The sequence below is a fragment of the Gobius niger genome (genome assembly GCF_951799975.1).
Source record: "Gobius niger genome assembly, chromosome: 9".
Classification (NCBI taxonomy): Eukaryota; Metazoa; Chordata; class Actinopteri; order Gobiiformes; family Gobiidae; genus Gobius; species Gobius niger.
The window spans coordinates 25875937-25897157 of record NC_136860.1 but is presented as its reverse complement, the minus strand read 5'-3'; the positions used below and the strand labels follow the sequence as shown (position 1 = coordinate 25897157).

General features: G+C 41.5%; 1 protein-coding gene across 1 annotated transcript in view; it reads right to left on the bottom strand.

Moving 5' to 3' along the window:
• htr1fa (5-hydroxytryptamine (serotonin) receptor 1Fa) overlaps positions 1-4650 on the bottom strand; it is a 36606-nt gene extending 31956 nt beyond the window's left edge. The window contains exon 1 of the mRNA XM_079563460.1: positions 4317-4650. The gene's annotated coding sequence lies outside the window, so the exon portion shown is untranslated. The remainder of the gene's footprint in view (positions 1-4316) is intronic.
• Positions 4651-21221: the final 16571 nt, after the last annotated feature.

Sequence of the window (21221 nt, the reverse complement as noted above, 5' to 3'; positions counted from 1 at the left end):
CGTCTTTGCATTAACAGGTATGCATTTTGACGAATTTGTAGTGATATATATTGAATTGCTGGCAGGAAGAAACCAGGCTATCTCTTCTTCGCCTTACTACGCTATGTGAATTGCGGTCCCCTGAGGGAAAAGCACTGTAGCAATGAACTGGAAGGCAATATAAATAAGAGCGAGATGTGTTGAGCACAGTCGAAACAGTGGTGAGCTACGCGTGGAGTCTTCCTGTCACAGAGGTGTCCGGAATATAAATAACATAGTCAACCGTCTGAGCGTGGTATTAATGTTTCCACTTAGTGTTCAGAAGTGAAGTGGAACCACCGCTGTCTCGCGTGAAGCGTCAATTAAGGTGTGACTGCCAATGTTAAAAATTGGCCAAAAGACCAATCAGGAAGTGGAATTGATTTGGACTCATGAGACAGAGAAGTCCACTTTGCCAGGCAGCAATGATGAGAAATGTGTAACTGTACGTCCTTGGCTTGATGGCTTGGCTTGGTCACTCGTCACCACGGTGCAGTACATTTTTTTGTAAGATAACGCCACCACTGTAATTAAAACATAAGGGGAAATGACTTGCCTGACCAGATGTTCCAGCATCAACATTTCATCCTATAAGATAATTGCTTGGCATGTTAAAAGCAAATGTTTGTGAGTAAATCAACAATGTGCAATGTGCAGTCTAATCTAATTGTGTAGAGTAACAGGTTTCATGATTTACATAATATAATTTGGCTAAGGATTTAAAAACATATTAATATAAACAAGGGCTGGGAATTCAATCATATTTCATCAAACCACAATTTCAACTACAGTCAGTCTCAATGAATCAACACTGTGCACTTTTAAAACGCTAGATCTACATTTAATTTTGTGGTAGGAACAGCACCTGGTTTGTAGAGTTTATAGAAGTTACTTGAACGCTTGTTATTGTTGTTAAATGGTACTGTGGAAAACATTGATTGTTTGTACAGCTATGATACAATACCCAGAACACAACCCAAGGAATGGCAACAAGAAGGCATCAAGAACAGATGCCCGAGCCACCTCAGCTGGCTCATACCGACATAAAGAAACAGCAGCTCTCCTTAGAGTTACTTACTTCTGGGTAACTGACCTCCTCACTCTATCTCTGAGGGTACGCCCAGCCACCAATCTTCTCCTTTCAAATCTCATGACCATTATGTGAGAGCATGAATGTAGTTTGAAAGTAAATCAAGAGCTTTGTCATTCGACTCAGTTCCTTCTTCATAACAATATTCCCAGACAGCGACCGTATCACTGCAGACGCTGCACCGATCCGCCTTTCAATCTGGTTCAGCTATAGTTCGGATTCTCGTCCCCAGCACCCTGAGGTAGACCTTATTGGGGAGACAGAGAGTGTGATTAGGGCTGTCATGATAAATACTATATCGACTTATTGTTCAATAAAAGACAAAAAGACAAATACGATACATTTTTGGGCTCGATATTTATCGTCTGTACATTAATTAGCATTTAACCACAATCTTCCTTTGTAACCTTTGATTTTCACTGAAGCAAATTGAGTTACATTAGAGACTATGTTTATTGCAGCTTGTGTGGTATTTAAGGATATGATGAGGCACTTTTAGAACTAAGGTTTACTGTCATTTTATTGCCTGAGAGTTGATAGCATCTAGTATCGTTAAAGTCAATAATATCGTTTATCACGATACTTTCCTGCCTCAATATATCGAACTTCAAATTTGTTATCGTGACAGGCCAAAGTGTGATCCCCTACAGTTGGAACACACCTTCTTAAACAGAGGAACCACCACCCCAGTCTGCCAATCCAGAAGTAGTCCCCAAACCGGTGTTCCAGAGACATGTCCGCCAAGACTGTCCTACAACATCCAGAGGCAAAAAGGTGCGCAGGACAGATTGTCATTCACAACCAGAGCCCTGCCACCTTGGAGCTTTCCAACCACCTCAGTAACTTCAGCTTGGGTGATGGTCCCCTTCTGAATCCTCACTCTGCTTCCTCAATAGAAGACACAACCCTGAAATTGAGCAGATCCTCAAAGTATTCCTTCCACCGTCCGACAATTTTTTTTCCAGTTGACGGAGATGTGCTCGTCCTTATAAAATTATTCAGAGGAAATCCTTTTTTAATTCCTAGCCCTCTCCAAAAACCTGCAATAGTTAAAACTTGATTGCATTCTTTACAGAGCTACTTCAGCCAGTTTAGACCAAGTGGCGCTCTAAAAAATGTTCCTCGGTGGGATTTGTAAAACGTTTTAGATCCACTTGTGTATGTAAAGCAGTAGCCCTGATATGAAACACACATAAATCCCAGGACACAATTTACCATACTCCAAAATAGACTCCTCATAGCGCTCCATTGTCCCTGATTGCGACAGTTTCCTCATTTGCGGCTGTCTAACAGTCAAACATTGCCCATGGGTGTTCAATTAGGAGCGGGTATGGTGTCCGCTAAGCGTATGATTCCTGCTGCTTTCCTCTTCATCAAACTAACCATTGATGTGTGTGTGCTTTTAGTCTTGTCCCATTCACACTTTAAGCCCTCCACACACACCCCAAAACAACCCCCCCAAGGAGAGACAAAAACCTTCGTCTGACTGATTGCGGTTGAAACAAGGTGCTTGAGATGATTGGCAGGTTGGGTGCAGCAAACAAGAGGATGGAAAAGCTCATGACAAATGACAAATATTTTGGGGGGGTTTGTAACACCAAAGCAAAACCAGTACAGCGCCAGGTCAGGGGAATGGCGAAAAATAAGCTAAAGAGGTGTGAGAGGAAGTAATATCAAATTGAAATGCTGCAGTTCCAAGTGTGAAAAAAAAATATAGCTAACCAGATGCCACCTCATGGGGGATTAAAAAAACACATGGCCAAAAACATGTCCACCATTTTTCCTGCCTTATTAATTCAAATTTCTCAAATTCATTTCAAGGTCGGTTGTGTCTGTTTCTTCCCCTTAAACTTTCCCATTTGAGGTGGTCACAGAACAATGCAGTAATTTGTTTTCATATTTCATAATTCATATCTTATTGGAGCAGATTAGCCACCACAAAAGACTCTCTGGTGGGGCACAATATGCTATTCTCTAAAGATCTCACCACATCATTTGAAAGAAGGTCATCAAAAATGTATATAAACATTTCAGAATGAAGAAAATGGGAAAAAATCCAGCATATGCTAACAGTGACACCATAATGGATGCCAGGATATCATATTGGCTTGCCACTCTATTGTCCCAAAGGCATTATCAGTGTATAGATTATTCAAAAGCTATTGTTTTTTGTTGTTGTTGTTTTTTTGCGAGGCTTACTTATCCCAGCTAACAAGAGAAAATATGCAAATCACCTGCAGTCTTGATCCCAGTCCAGGAGACACAGAGATTCAAAGAGAAATGTGATCCAAAACCACCCACAGTCATTCTTAATTAGGCTTTATCTCTCCATTCTTCTTTCATTTTTCCTCGGGTGCATAATTCGCCTTGCTGTTTTGACTTGAGAGGATTGCACACACGGTCATGCTATTGACTTCTGACCCTTAATTTTCACCCCTTGGTCCTTTCCTGTCACAAACCATGCCGCCCAAGAACTTGATCTTGCTGTCTCTCTAATGATATAATGTTGCAGCTTTGATCCCTGGGGGCCAATTCCGAAAAGGTTGCTCAGTCTGATCATTAGAAGTAGATAAGACAGGTAGATGCCAACAGGTATTTAGGGAGAATGCCTTAAATGAATTCAGATGTTGGTGGCAGACAAAGCAGTACTCAATAAGTGTCGCCAAGAGACACATACTTTCATTAGAGAGAGCAGAAAATAATAATATACCAACCAATTCTTTAACTCTGTCACTAAAATTGAGTCTTTGCATTGAGGCGATAGTCAATACAAGCGCGCCACTCCATCACCAGCGATTTGCGTCTTTTCACTCTCTTACATAATTTAAGCCACCCTTTCATTAGCATGTACAGTAGTAATCACTGCAAAGGTGTGGACAACGCGCAAGAAAAACAACTTTTTGGTTGGAGAGAGGTAAGAGATGAGCGTGATAATGAGGGGCTTACCCCCCGCACTTTGTCATGCGTAAAAATAGTTTGACGAGGCTCAGATTTGCGCACATATAGATGTTTTGGGAAGATTACAAAAATCGCATCATGTGCAATATGCAACCACACCCAAATAATAAGTAAGCATACATTAATAACACGTGAAAATATAACACGTAGGCTTATTATGAGCGTATCCAAACTACTTCCATTTCCTAATTGGAAAAAAAAAACAGTGTTCCTGGTAAATTGTTGAAAACAAGGAGAAAATTGAACTTACCAGATGAATGTATAAATCACAGCAGAAACCAGCCGAGGAGAGGGGACTATTACAATCCTGATGTCCATGCAGAGCACTGTGCGTTCACACCGACACACGGTAACATTTGTGTCGATCGGAGGAGCTGTGACGCGCGCGCGCACACACACGGGACCGCGCGCTTCTCCTTGGCCGTAGACAGAAAGCCGGGGAAAGAGGTGCGTCAGTCAGGAGGAGGTGTGAAGAGGAGATAAGAAGAATTATGACAGTTCTCCGTTGACCGGGGCTAATAAGCGGTTTCAGCATGAAGCCGCGCGGGGACGTCTCCGGTACAGCAAGCCGCGCGCGCCGGTCTCGGACTGAATGTAGGGTCTCCGCAGTGACTTTGTTCCTCTCATTAGCCTATTTAATTGATGTCGCCCAAATCTGGATTCCATATGGCGAGAGCGAGAAGAGGGAGCCCAGGACCACATGTAGAAAGAGAATATTCAGAGGAGGTTTTGAAAGTTTGAATTGTCACAGTTGAAGCAAACAACCTCTAAATGTGTATAGTCGTAATTCCTTCACGTGACTTTAGAGCAGTGGTTCTCAACCTTTTGGAGCCGCGACCCCCATTATCACAGTTAAAGGGGTTCGGGACCCCCCGTCCGGGTCACACCTTGAGAAAACGGAACATTAGTCTACATAATTCTTAAAAAACAAAGAAAAAAACAAATGGCTAAAATAAAATTCATCAAATTACAAACATATAGTGGCCCTCTGGTAAAATAGCACACACTTGCGACAATAAAATATTATAGCATATGCTAATAATAATACGGTATATGTTATCTACATGATCTGGCGACCCCCCAAATTTGTCTCGCGACCTCCTTGGGGGTCCCGACCCCCAGGTTGAGAACCACTGCTTTAGAGAGACATTGCATTATTCTACCGTGAGATACACGGAAGGCATATTAATTTGCAAGTAAATATGACCTTATAGCCAAACAAACGCACCCCATAATGGATGCCAGGATATCATAGAGATTTTTGAGCTTTACATTATATTGTGAATCATATCCTGTTTTAATTATTCACCCCATATGATCCCGAGCGGCCGAAATGAGTTTCCTTCGCAGGGTGGCTGGGCGCACCCTTCGAGATCAGGTGAGGAGCTCAGTTACCCGGGAGGAGCTCGGAGTAGAGTCGCTGCTCCTTCACGTCGAAAGGAGCCAGTGGAGGTGGCTAGAGCATCTGTTTCGGATGCCTCTTGGTTGCCTCCTGCGGGGGGTGTTCCAGGCATGCCCTATTGGGGCAAGACCTTGTGGAAGGCCCAGGACACGCTGGAGGGACTATGTCTCTGAACTGGCCTGGTGTCGCGTCAGGGTCCCCCCAGAACAGCTGGACGAGGTGTGTGTGGATCGGGAAGTTTGGGCATCTCTGCTGAGACTGCTGCCCCTGCGACCCGGCCCCGGATAAAGCAAGAAGAAGAAAATGGATGGATGGATGGATGGATGGATGGATGGATGGATGGATGGATGGATGGATGGATGGATGGATGATCCCGAGCCAGTCCACTGAGTCAATACCGAGGCTGTTTGTTTCTTCAGTTTCTTTCAGGGTTTAAATTTTCATTAGCTATTATAGACCAGTAGTACTCAAAATATTTGAAGGCCTGAATCAAGATGAAAAACACCACATTTAAAAATATTTGATTAAAATCCAGCCCACGTTTGACCCTGAGTACCTCAAAAAGATGTCCAAAGAGAAGAGAACCACTTTTTTAGACTACATAGCCTTTTGTAGCTTCAGCTTCACGCTACCCTCCGGCCTGAATGTTGCCACTGAGGAGGCAGTGTGTGAAGCAGCTTATTGCACCTAAAAGTGTAAAGTGAGCACCTTCCAATGTAAGTTCACAGTATCTAAGCACTTATAGCCAGTTTCATAAATGTGAGAAATTTAGGTGAGGAGGAGATTTCCACATTTTGTTGAAAAGCACATATGCAAATAAAGTGTGATATAAACTAATAGGAGGAAGTTGGTCTTCTAAGATTTTATTTATAGAATTATCTGAGGTTGCCGCTCTAGCTGGATGTTTTAGCATAAGCAGCCGCCCTCCTTATTTTTATTTTTAATTCTACATTTCTGTATCCCCAAGATTCTGAGCCATCACCACATGGTATCATCCATCCAGTTCCTTTCGCTTTATCTGACGCAGCAGAGATGCCCCTCTGTCCACGCACACTTTCTCCAGCTGTTCTGGGAATCCCGAGGCGACACCAGGCCAGCTTAGAGACATAGTCCCTCCCCTGGGTCCTTCATCTTTGAGTCTGTTGACTGTAGCACATTTGGAAACACAAGCTGCTTGATTCTTGATGATAAATGGTCAAACGGAAAAAATATTTTCGCAAAACACAAATCCACATGGTCACTTTATTTCAAAAATCATTTTAGTTTGCCCACAACATGACAGTAAAGTAGTTAGTCACCAAATGTCTGGTGTTCACAGCCCAGATTTGCAAACATTTCAAACACCCTTGAAACAAACAAGACATTTTAATTATGTGACTCATGCATGTGCAAACAACCAATTGCCAAAAGTTCATCGCTTCAAGTTACAAAGTGCAACTTAAGTTTTTAAATACTGACACCTCTCTATTGTGGCAGGTTCTCGAAGACTCTGGTTAAAATTGCATAGTGCTTAAAATACATGGTTGTTCTTGCTCCCCTGGTGGACTGTAGTGGGCGGTGAGAGTCCTTATCTTCCCTTGGAGAGTTCTGCTTCACTGACTCTGGGAGTAAAGCACAGAATAATAGGGGTTTGTTAGAAGGGCTTGTGGATTGCTTGGCGCTTTTATTTCCTATTAACTTGCTCTCCAATGTGGAAGAAATGCCAAGGCATTTATCTGCCCAATTTGTGATTTCGAAAAAGTACTTCACACATCTATCAATTTGAATACTACGTTATTTCTGTGTTTGCTTCCCTGCAGATATGTTGTTTCTGCAAACAAACTAAACCCTATGGTAATAAAAGCATAACAATACAGTCTATTCATCTTCCAAGGGTTGTGCGTCCAAGTACATAAATAAAAATAAGGCTGCATATTAGTGTACTTAATAGCTGACTAGTGATTAGTTGAGTTAAGCTTTATTGCGTTTTATCCCGTTTTAACTAGATTAAGGAGTAAATTATGTTGATAGAGGAGTCTTCATGGAAAACATTTATTCTTCACATGATGAATATCCCATCAAACATTATCATACTCTTTACAAAAGTCACACCATCATATGTGGAAACCATTTTAGAATATGGTGATATTATACACAATTCGTTAATATAAATTAATGTGCAAAATATTATCTGCCCACTATGTCTGATGAGCGAGTTATTTTGGCTCATTCTGCACCAGATGCCCCTCCTGAAACAAAACATTAGAATCGAAACTTGTATTGATTGAGACTGACCAAATGATTGTACTGGTATAATGTTTATCACAGATTACCGATATTACAGATATTACTAGAAATTTGATGCCTCCCTGCTTTGGGCTAAACTCCAGGCAGCATCTTCTGATACAAGCAACCTCAGTACCAAGAGGACAGGCAAGAACCCACACATGAAGAAAGTTGCCTGGGCTGACCCATGGTTAAAGCATACATTTTACATCACAACATCACAAGTCAAATGGTGTGCAATGAATCATTTATTGATTTACTTGGACAGATCTGGGACCCACAGCAGATCATAGTATTTTATTGGGTAAAAATGTTTAATAGAGATGTGTGGAGGGTAAATTGATATTATATTGTTGATGTGTATTTTTGAGACCACAAACCTTATCACTGATAAAAATCTTATTTTTTCACAATTTGTGAAAATGCAGTGCAATCAATAAGACTAACTGGCTCCTGCTTTAGAGGAACACTAATTTCTCACCCTTTATGGACATCATGGTGGACAAAGCACGTTCAAACCAGGTCAAAATAGTGTCCTGTTGAATCCATTTTTCACTGCGTTACATTAGAAATCTGGGAGTGACTATTGTTTAAGTTAAAGGGACTATATATATTCCAGCAATGTCCTAAGGCAGGGATCTCCAACCAGTAGTTCGGGGCAACAGTATATGAACATGCTGAACACAATCAGTTTGGTCAATATTGTAAAGTATAAGGACAAAACTCAAGTCATTTTCTTTGAAATACTAATTCTTCAGTTTGAAGTCGCATTTTACACAAGTGTTTTTGAAGCATAAGTAGCTCTACAACATTTGTGTTGTGTAAAAGTAGCTCGCTGGTAAAAAAAAAAAAAAAAAAAGTTGGAGACCCCAGTCCTAAGGTGTAGAATGAGCCCAGACCTGTTCACCACAACTGCCTCTGAAATCCTACACTGTCACTTAAAAAGTCGTTACTTCACGAATTGCCATCATGCACGAGCGTAATATAGAAGGTGCAGTTACACATATGACCTGATGTGGCAGTAGTGAGTATAAAATTTGCATTCTAGCCCCTTTAAGTTGAATAACGGTTTCTCGAAAAAAGCTTTTTGTATGGAGATAATGTTACAGGAACAGGAACACAGGAACAGTGACATCCCTCTCTCCTGGTGCAGCTGAATTGTTTGCCTTTTTCAATGAATTGTTTGCCTTTTTCAGCGAACCATGTTGTTTTTCTGGATACTTTTGTACGTCTTTGCCGTGTTTTTGTGGAGGTTTGGTGGATTTGTTTACTTTGAGAGTCCAAAATGGTCCTGAAGAAAGCAGCTTTTTGAAGGTAAACAAACTGCTAGCTTATCAGCTAAACCCATTTGAGATCTACAAACATCTTCTTCTGAGACACTGAACAGTGAAGAGGCACCAAGAGCCCCCACACCTGCAGCACGGAGGAGGCGTCACAAGAGGAGCTACAGGAAACAACAAAAGGGACCAACGAGGAGATGGTGATAGACTGTGGAGGGAGCTGTGCAGGAGGAGGAGGAAGGACGAGGTGGAGCTGACCAGTGCAGGACACCACGCTCTGAGACGGGGACAAGCCCAGGAGGCGGTGCACCGTTTCAGATGATCAGAGGAGGCAGCTACAGTTTCTCCATCCTCCAAGGTCATGCGGGTGGAGTGGCTGAAGGACAATGAGATCATCGACCCGGCCGAGGACAGGAACTTCTACATCACCGTGGACACAACCTGATCATCAAGCAGGCGCGTCTGTCCGACACGGCCAACTACACCTGTGTGGCCAAGAACATCGTGGCCAAGCGCAAGAGCTCCACCGCCGTGGTCATCGTCTACGGATTTCCCATCAACCAGTGCTCCTCCTGTGACCAAAACAGTGAAGATGGCGGCCGCGACACAACGATCTTTCACTAAAGAAAAAAAAAGAGTGGTGCGCACTGAATGGGTGCTGCTGCCGGGTGCTCTCTCATCGAATGCAATTTCTCCATCTGTGAGATCAATAAAGTACCATCTTATCTTATCTTATCTTATCTTAAAGAGACTTAGGTGTGGAGCAGAGATCAACAGAGCAGCTCCATAAATGTATAGCCTATAGTTTCTTTTTCCAACTAAGTTTTCTTTTATTTGTACTTTTTGTGCAACATCATATTTTGTGGAGAAACAGGATGGGATGGAGAGACGGCGGTGGCTTCTGGTTTTGCTGTTGGTGATATAGTTTGTATAGTTAGCGACTGGCTGAATACTTCAGACTGGAGACAGCAAGAAACGAAGCGGGAAATATGCATCAGCTTGAGAACATCTTTTGTCTGGATCCCCATGAAAATGACATGTAAATTTATGCCATTAATAATTACCGACAAGCGGCATCATCAGCAGTTCTCCGCTGAGTTCACTTCCTTATTTCACTTTAAGCCAAAGTTTACCAAGTCTGATTTCTGAGCGGACTGGCTCAATCTATATTGGTCCAATTTTTTCTGTGGAAAAACAACTGGCCGATTCAGTGCAGAGCGCTGCACTCGTTTCAGCCTTTGAGACATGCAGCTGTTTCAATGATGATGGCAGAAACAGGGTCCAGCGCTGTTGAAAAGGCTGCTGCTATACAGGAAGTATGCGGGGGCACTGTTGGAGTCTAGTTCGACGCTGAATTTGCCCACTTTTCCCAGGCGCCATGAACTAAACTTGAAAGGCCCTATTGAATGACTATTTAGCCGCAGTTTGGCTCTCGGCAGACACATTTCATCCATCATTTCTCATTCCAATAATCCTGCAATCTTTGTGGCTTTCTCAGTGCAGTGCAGCCATTCTGCTCTCCTCTGCAAAGCCACATATTGTAATTAGTCTCTCCTAATTGGGAAATTAGTCAGGCCGTTAAGTATTGAGCAATGTGTCTTTGCTTGTCACTTTTGAAGATTGAACGACTAAATGAATACACTGTGATCACAATGCATCTTCTGTCTGTCTTGTCCTTGCACTCAACCAAATTACTTTCTAAATTTTTGCTTAAAGATTAATGGTCCAGACAACAACATATTACACAATGACTGACTTGGACATTTTGTTATACAGTTGCTACACTGATAACTCCCTTCAGTAATCAGGCATTAAGTCTACACCTTCAAGAAAAAACTTTGAGAAGTTTTATAATGCCTCTAAAGCTGCCAATTATTCGAAACTCGGCAAATAGAAAACTTGTGCTCCAGCTGCGGCAAATCCTATTGTGTTCGCTTCTATGTTGTCATGCAAGTTATATAACAAGGTCAGAAGATTGGCCATGCAAAGTGGTTTTGTTGCAAGACAATAAATCTGTGCTTTTGTGGATTGGCAATTCATTTGACAAAGATAGCCTCCAAACAAGTCGGGAAAATGGTGGGTTACATCAGATGGCCTTTTCACTGTGGAGCTAATGTTTTATTCAGTGGTTGTTTGGTGGATTCACAATGCATTGGCGTTACGCGCCAATTTAACACAAGTGTGTTTTTTAACTGGTGGTCGTTATGCAGCAGAGTAAGTGGCCTTTAATGTCATTTGAATTTTGGGGAAAAAATGGGTAACATTTATACTAGGTCTTCAGCTACTATACGGCACTGCCTGGAAAAAAAGGTCGCCACCTGGATTTAACTAACTCTTATGATCTGCAGTTAGTGTGGTTTATTGGGTAGGGACTGTGCATGTTCATGGACACACCACCACGCACTCAAACACACTCTCATTCATCCTGGACTATTGTACGTGTTTTGGTAGGGGAAACCAGAGAGTTAACCACTGCGCCACCATACATGAACATCCTGAATTTCCATTTCTTCTTCCTTGACGGAAAGGGGCATATTCCAAGATGGAAATGTCAGGATTCATCAGGCTCAAGTGCGATTGGAGACTCTTTATGGTGTGCTGGAGAAGGCTTTGCACAGTGGTCACACTCTCCCATCATCAATACAAGGTCTTGACGATGAATGAATGCAACACTGGACCTTTTTTTCAGCAACTGTTTTTATAAGAGGGTTCTCAGTGGCCATATGGTAAAGAAGACATGTGCAAAAATCGACTTATGGATGTCCACAAATGTCCAGAGAGATGGAGTGATCAGTGATGTGGTGACAGTTGGTAGAGTGGGTCGCCTCATGATTGGAAGGTCGGGGGTTCGAATCCACCTCCTGAAGATGCACACTGTCGTTGTGTCCTTGGGCAAGACACTTCACCCTCCTTGCCTACAGTGTCTGTGTACATTGGTGTATGAATGACAGTATGAATGGGTGACTGGTTCCTTGCTGTAAGTGACTGAAGGTAGAAAAAACCCTAAATGAGTTGGGACCATTTACCAAAGCGAGGAAAGATGAGACACAGGATGGGGGCAGACTGGAGACCCCTTCCCTTGTAGATCTTTAGGGACAAACACAGATCAAAGAGAGAGAAGCAAGAGAAAAGACACCAGCAGAGATGAATGAGCTTGTTTGATCTAAATATGTAGCTGGGGAAATTTGGGGTGCATTTAAGGAGTACTGAGGAGCGGCTTGCATGTGCATTCAGAAAACGTTATTGTAAAATATCACCGCATGTGGGTGCACAGTGGAAGTTACAGTTAGTCTTCTGTGACCGACATAGTCTAAGCAACCTTAATCTCTATGAGCAGAGTCTGTGCACAAACCAGTCCTCCATTTCTTCTTATGGTTCTGCAGCTTGCTCCCCTCAAAAGAGAAATACATGTGCAATGCATGAGCAACTGTGGACATTGATCCTATGACAGGTTGCCATTGTACAGCATGCCGCAGTGTCTGCCATGTAACTAACTGGCTATTGTCTAGAGCACCACACACGTAAACCCTATAATTGCTCCGGGAACTGTAAAGAGTTATTGTGAAACCAGCCCATAGATTCAGAGTGTGGAGGCTGAGAACATATTGCAGAACGGTAGAAGGTGTTCACACTAATGACACTCCTGCAGAGACGGCATCCTCCCCCGAGTCACAGCACGCGTTCATGATTGACACATTAGAATAATCAGCACGTGTCTGTCAAAGCCGAGTAATAGTAAAAACTTAACAACTTTATATTGGTTGAATAACAGTATATCTACACACATTTTACTCGTCCCCTTTTCTATTCTACACTTAAAATTAAGAATTAAGATGAGTATTTTCACTTGACCAATGGCTATCATTTCCAAATCAAATTTTGCAATTTGACCGCCCACATGGCTGCATATAAAGAGCAACACGCATAATTCAAACCAAATGTTCGATCGAGAGTGGGAACAGTGGTGAACAGGAGACAGTCTTTACACTTTACATAATAGAAAATAGCTGTTTTATGCCGAGAGCTATTAGTCAGTGGTGCGAGATACCGGGTGCTGTTGAGGACATTTTTAACAAGATCATTATCAAAGCGGGACGTAGGAATTTTGGGAAATGAAAATGCTCCACTGTGCGGTACAGGTGTTGAGAGCCAGAGATCATGACAGAAAGAGCAGAGGGGGAGGCTGAGTTTGACTTGTGCTGCTGAACAGTTACTTGCTTGGTAGTGAATTGCAAGCCCAGTCCTAAGGGTTTGCACAGAGCAAGCAGTGCAAACCACCTGTTCATTAGAGCTCAACAGTGCCTTAAAAAGAAAAAAAAATCTCTTCATTTTCCCATAGACTTCTTGAGAAAAAAATATGTGGTAATTGATAACTATGAATCTATAACTATAAACATGCAAGTGTAATTTAAATTTGTATCCAAAACTTTATAAACCATGAAATGCTAATTTCAACCTGTAGTCCCTGGGCAGGCTGATGTTATAGTAAAATACATAAAACATCGTGCATACATGGATAATGGCATTTACATTGACCACGTTCATAATAGTAAAAGCAAATCTTCACATATACAACAATCAGATAAAACACACACGCATACATCCGGTCACATGTGGGTGAAAGTTTGATTTGACAAGAGCCATTTCTTTGCCAGGCATGAGAATGTGTAAGAGTTTGTGCTTGTTATCAGCTCTGTAGGCAACTTATTCTACTGACGAGCGGCCGCACAAGAAAAAGCAGAGTTTCCAAATGCTGTCTTTCGTTTAGGGATCCTGCATTCGCCTCGCACTGTAGATCTAGTGGTTCAAGCTGTTGTTTCAGAGCCCAGAGAGATGAATTCTTTAAGTGGAGGAGCAGCGGTGTCATGGAAGATCTTATACATCAAACACAGATTTGTGTGGATCATCAAATACTACAACATCTAACAATATCTCTACTCAGGATGAACATGAGAGACAACTGATTGACAGGGGCTTTTTTATGTACTCAGAATGATTGCTCAAGAAGACAACAGTTAAAAGACAGCATTTATGTGAAGAAACCAGTGATTCAGTGTTTAAGATGTTAGCATGCTACTGGTTAGTATTTCAACAGCTCAGCTCTGACCTCTCCAAGAGAAAGCCCTGAACCACACTCCTAACCTTGGCTCTAACATGTGACAGAGGTCAGAGCTGAGCTGTTGCTGTAGTATTTCCTCAGTGTTCATAGATGTGAGCGTGTTGAATCCATTGATGATTGATGATGATTGATGAACGTTGCTAACCGGTAGCATGCTATTGTCTTGAGCAGCTTAAACACTGTCTCAGACTGAGACTCTGTAAAAAATCACAGAGAAAGGTTTTCTGTTTCCTCTTTGATGGGTTACTTTAGTCTGTGGAGTGAAGCAGATTGTGCGTCTCTGGGGCCGTGTTTTAACTCTTATCTTCTTGAGCAATGATTACAAGTACATATAGAGATATTGTTACATGTTGTAGTACTGCATAATTCTACTTCGATATTCTAAATGGCCAACAGAACTATGCGTGATGTCATTGGAAACGCATGTATAGTAAAGTATAAATACAGCCTTCTGCAAAAAAAAGATCGGTGTCGCTGACAAAGCCTCCTGAGGCGAGAGGCAAAACGGCCCAAACAGTAAACAAACCAGTACAGATCACGGTTTGAGAACTTTTGTCGATGAAAGAAAACTCCTGTACAACATATATGTGTATATTTACACAAACTCATGATGAAGAGACAATCACTTCACCTACCAGCATTTTCCATCAATGAGAAGTTGTTTTTTTGCAAATGCAGCATGTCAGCTGAGAATCTGAGATAAGCAAATGGCTGATGCTGTTTTTATTTCTAACCGAGCAAAACTCACTAACAACTACTGTATGTTCTGTTGTTCAAAAGCATAATTCACATTAGCAAGAAGGAAAAAGAAGACAGGAAGACTGCTCACTTCAGAGCCAGCAAACAACTAGAGCCTCGAGCCGCAATCCTAGTGACAGTATCTGTGACAACCCTGTGCATCCTCAAGGTAAATAAACACTTTGAATGTGTCCGCTCTGTGGGTTGAGACTTCTAAATTTCCCAGTGGAAGTGTTTCCAGCACAGTGGCATGGGATTACCTTTCACAGCTGTTTATTTTAGTAACAGAAATGTAAAAACACGTATGATAGATACACATATGTTAGAAATAACAAAATCAGTATAGTCTACCATTAAAATTAAAATGAATACAAATTTCAAAGGTCAGTGTTAAGCAGTGTTAAGCAGGATAAATGGTAAGGGTTACATCAACCAAGGATAATGTTGACTTGCTTGTTACATATTGCTGATGACATCTCTTAGATTTTTCTTAGTGCAAACCATGATGGGTGAGAAAATTCTCTGAGCACTGATTCACCTGCATGGATCTGTTTTCAGTTCATTGCAATGCCGTTAAAATCGACAACGGGATTTAAGATTGTATCACAGAAACATGTACAGGAGCTAGATAAGGAGGCTGCATAAGAGCCTCGGCAGCCTCCTCCACATACTCAGCGACATGAGGCATACAGTATGTCTTGATGTTGGGTCTGAGATAAGCTCTATACAGTCAATGTAAAGGCAGTAGAGGACGCATTGTGCCGCGGTGGTTGAAAGCAACCTTGAACATTTTCTTCATTGTGTTTGTCTTTCCGTATGTACATATACACGATTAATGGCAATGGGATGACAGTTTAACACTTTAAACATTTAAAGGGACTACAAGGAGTTTAAAAATGATTAAACTAAGTATTTTCCTCCCCCTACATGTTCCAGCCATGTCCTCATGTGTAGAATGAGCTCTTACCTGTTCACCACAACAAGTGCAGTCATGCACAAGCTTAATATAGAAGCTGCAGTTACACATACGACCTGAGGTGTCAGTAGTGAACATAAAATGACTAACTTGCATCTAGCCCCTTTAAGTAATCATTTCAAAAGATTTCAACAAACACAATATCTATGGAGAAAGTCTGTGTTGTGGTGCGGAGCGTTGTTCTGTTGTTGTCATGTATCCCGCCCACACTCCGCAGTACGTTATTCGATTCTGGACTGGTCACTGGAGCAACAGGGAAGGAGAGCGCCCTCTGCTGGTGTTTTGCATGACAACATTTTGTAAAATCTATATTAAATGAGGGGTTAATTTGTTTGATCTGACAAAATGACTATCGTGAAGGTGACTTATTTGTAAAAAACAAAATTGAAGCATAATGTAAAATATTTAAGATATAGCTTTGGGCTGAAGAATGAACAAATCCCCGCCCATTTATTTTCCAGAAACATTCATTTAAAGGAACAGGCCACCGTTTTTCCATACGATATGTTCTTACCTGAGCTTAGACGAGTTGATACGTACCTGTCTGGTCTTTGTGCGTGCCCATGGAAGGGCGTGATAGCTTCCAACTAGCTATAGGAATATACTGGGAGAGGCCAAATGCAAACAACATCTTTGGTCTTTTTGCACCTGTTCCTTTAAAGATGGGTCTACTACTCTATTGAAGAATTCGATTTGGCGGTCCGTAAAGGGGTTTCTTTCACACTAGCTTTTATCTATCTAATGTTGCTGAGGCACCGCTTCAGTGTGCAGGATCCATATCTGGAATAGTTTAAAGACTATAGAAACTGCTGAGAGATTGCAAACAAACTTAATGTATTTATTCATTTATTCGTGTATTTATTCAATTATTTAATCATTGATTTATTGATTCAGTTAAAACACAAGTTGATATTTTGGTTACACTTTAGCACTTTGCATCCCTGTTTCCATTTTACATACTAACCATGTTACCGAGGATTAAATGACTGTCCTGTCTCCATGTAAATACAGTTATACTATTATACACTTTTAGGTCCTAAGCTATATTCATCCTATTCCATTACTGCGCTGTATAAAGCCAAGTGATGTGGTTGTAGATATGTATTATGTCTGAATGTATAATCTCTTACAGCGATAGGTTCTTTTTAGTGTTGAAAAATTGACAGGATAATTGTTCGGGGAATGAAGCGGCTAAAAGCACTTATCAAACCAAAATATCCAAGCCAGTGGACACATTACATCAGATGGCCCTGGCTTTGGCTTTTGATCCCTCCCTCTCCGCAGCCGCAGCTTATAAAAGCACCGATGCAAAGTTCCCCCTGCAAAGGTGAGCACTCAAATACCGATAGCACACACACAGCCGTCAAACTTTTTCACATCCACAAATACAAATCTACTTCAGCACAGGGATGATTCACACTTTGAAAAGCAGTCACTCATCTCAACTTTGGCCTGGTTAATGAAAGAAAAAGAAGAGAAAAATAAAACATTGTTTGAGAGCTATGTAAATGAATGAATATGTTTTATTTATAAGGCGATATATGTTACCACTGACACCGGTGCCTCAGGGTTTACCGTCAGGAGCAGTCGTCAAAGTCGTTAAAGAAAGTTGCCTTGCCTTGCCTTGCCTTGGGAATCAAACCCTGGACTTTCCTGCACTGTTTATTACATGTGTGGGCTTACAATCGTTCTGCTTCTGCCCATTATACTGTGCATGAATATATATATATATATTTTCCTATTTAAACACACATTCGTTTGCAAATCAAACCCTCTCAGTCATGCATGTGCAGTTTTTGAATCTTCCACCTGTAAAACCCATTAAAGGGTCATGATACTGCCAACATTACTTCATATACAAGCCGCAGTGATTTAAATAATCAGCTTATGAATGCCTTCTGAACCCACTGTATGCATATTTCAACTTTGCTACACAACCGTGACAAGCTACATGGCACTTGGCTCGTGTCCTAAGTGACAAAATGTGCCCATCTTTCACCATTGATTTCTTCATAATGGACGTCCGAACAAAGAGGGGCGCAAGGAGAGATGGATAGCTATAATTATACTACCTACAAGCACCTGGCCCCTTCTCGTTCCTATCTGGCCATTGGACTGGGAAGGGTTTTTATTCTGACAGGATCCGAGTGCTTGAGATCGGTGCCAAACTTCAGCCGGCTCTTGGGCAAACAGTCTTCCTGCAGCAAATAGATTAAATTGCTCATTGGAGCTTGTCATTGAATTAGGAAAGTGAATCTACTTTGAAATTACATCTCTGTACTCTGGGGGAGATGTATGCTTGTGTTGTATCCTACGGCGTTACAAGGTTAAATGGTACTGAAGTCATTTTGGTGCATATTACGAACACATTTCTGTGAGTAGATACATGAACTTTGTTTGTGTTACCTTTCGGTCTTGACTTACTAACTTTTTCAGTCAAGATGCTTTATTTAGATTTGGCACTGCACTTTCTAATGATGTAACAGCAGAGAAAACACTTGATATTGTTGCATTGTTTTGTACATTGGACGATGTTTGTTTTGTTTTGCTGCATATATTTGATGAGTGATGTTTCTGCTATTCCCGTCCCGTCAACACTCATCCCAACACCTCTCGTCATATTTAATGGGGTGAATCATGTCTTGTTCTTTTCTAATGAGCAACTTGGTCAGGGAAGTCGGGAAGAGAAAACAATCTTTTTCAACATTCTTTCACTTTTATCTGTAAAATAGTTATTTGAGTGTGATGCTGGATGTTAGCGTGCGCCCGACGTTGATGCTTTGATAGAAAGAAACTTTGTTGTAGAAATTTTAAGTGAATGAATGACTGTTTGTCGTGTTGGGCGACACTGCACAGTCCACGGGCATACCGTGCACATCCTAGATTAGAAGCCAAAAACAAATAATTAAAGGAACTCAATACTCAGGATTACTAAGAGGAGAGAGTAAACAGTTTTAAATATCTGGGGGTGCACATATCCCCGGGCCTGAGCTGGACAACACACACTCATTTTTATGTACAATGCCTGTACAATCTCAGACTTTAGACTCTCACCCTAGGTTCTGAAAAACTTTTACAGCTCCACCACTGAGAGCATCCTAACTGGCAGAGAGGATCCTGAAGATCAGTCTTCCTAAATTGGATGACATTTACACTCAGAGATGCCGACGCAGGGCCGAGAAGGGACACCAGCCATCCTGTTGCCCCTACCACTAAAGCATGTACGATTCTCCTCTGGGGCCAGGACTCTCCTGAAAAAGAGATTCTTAATCTCAGTGGGACTTTCCTGGTTAAATAAAGGTCAAATAAACAAATGAAATAATAACCTGTTCTTCCTGCTCCATCAGGGAGACGATCCCGCCTTCTCAAGACCACATCTGAGAGGATGAGGAGAAGCTTCTATCCTGAGGCTGTTAGACTGCTTAATATATCTGACTCCCAGCACTTCCTCCCGTAGTAGAATATATTGTGTCTTGTCTATGCAGCTAGACCGTACTAAAGAAAATGTCACTGCATGTTATACTGTATAATCATGTGTGTGATAGATAAACTAAAACTAACTAAACTAATTACCTTTTACAAATATCTCACACAATTTGCAGGTGTTGACTATTTTCCTCTAAGGAGTACAGTACATATGTCAAAAAAGTTTGTGGTTTACAGCATTAGTGCAGCAACTAGCAAAATAAAGCTGTAAAATGTTCTTTATGGTCATGACATTTTAAACACTGATATTCAAATGCACCATTTGCACCATATTTGTTTCCTGTCTTTCTGTACATGCGTGTTTGTAAAGGCAATACTTTAGAGAGTGTATGAGTAAAAACAGTTCGGATTGTCCATTTTCAGCGTTTTACAACTTTATAAAGTATTTTAAACACCTGCATGTCTGAAATGTTCTGAACGCTGTTTGATGCCTTGATTAACACTCATTTACAGCGTAAGTGCAGGGCTAATGAGCGGCTTAGCCAACACCTTTTTAATTCCCATTGCTGACTGCGCTGGATGCAAGTTTGACTGGCACATCAGCGAGACAAACTTTAATTTAGAGTTACCAAGCTGTGCTCTCTTGTCACACTGTTAAGGGCGATCTGTTCAGTATTTGCTTTGATCAATTTAAACTGTATGTTCAGAAGACGTCTTGGACACCATCTCATTTCCTGTGACAGCTGTGTGATCTGTAAATAGAGGAAGGGTCAGCTCAGAATTACACCGAAATGATTCCCCTGTCCGGTTTCATTTATACATGCTGTCAAATAAAGATAATGTCTATTGTGAGAGAGGCCTTTGGGGGAGGTAGGTAATTAGTTTGCTTTGTTCACTGGAAATAGTCTTTCTTGGAGCAAAGAGAAAAAAAAAACACAACACAACTTGGTCAGACAATCTTCACAATCCCATGACATCGGCTATACCTTTCACCATAACAGCACACAGCACCCTACCCTAAGCTCATCGATCCTGCGTATTGATAAGGCAGCTATTTTCCATATAGATGTGGGCAAATTCAACAGCGCTGGTCCAATACCTCGGGCAGAGTCGAATGTGACCACCAGGCACACTCGCTTTAACACTTGCATAATTACTGTGGGATATCGCAGACGGAAATAATTACTTTGGTGGTGTAGAAATGGTGAAGAATAGTAAAAAGTCCCAGGTTCGATTCTCAGACCGGGTGGGGCCTTTCTATGTGGAGTTTGCGTGTTCTCCCTGTGTCTGCTCCAGTCTCTCCTACCACTAAAACATATACAATAGCATCCCCAATGGGATCAGGACTCCTAATCTCAGTGGGATTTTCCTTGGTTGAATAAAGCTCAAATAAAACAGGGATTGGAAAGCATTCATAAGATTTACTCTTTGTAACTTTGCTTAATAGTGCAAAACCTGCTTATACGAATTATTATATAGCATTAATATTTTTTTCCCCTCACATTTTACCTTTATTTGAAAGGGGAAGTCTCTGAGATTTTAGAATCTCTTTTTTATCCAGGTCCTGGTCCAGAGGGACAGTATGGGGGGGGGGACACTGGAGAAGGAAACCTAAAATCATGCAAGGACCATTGTTTATTATTGTGTCCTTAGTATCCCCTTCAGCTTCCCGTTTATTGACCGCTCGCCTTCCTGGTGCCCTTTAAAAGATTTAATTTACAAAATTGCACAATACAATTTTAGATAAAAAAAAAGAGGATCAGCACCTCCAAATCCAAGGCCATGGTTCTCCACCAGGCATCCCCTCTTCAGGTCGATGAGTTCTTGCCTCAAGGGGAGGAGTTCAAGTATCTCGCGTTCTTAAATAAAGCCTTTTCTTCTTTTGTAAAATATGAGTGCCTGGACCTGATTGTTCTCTGCACATTCCATTGCCTCCTTCCATGAGCACC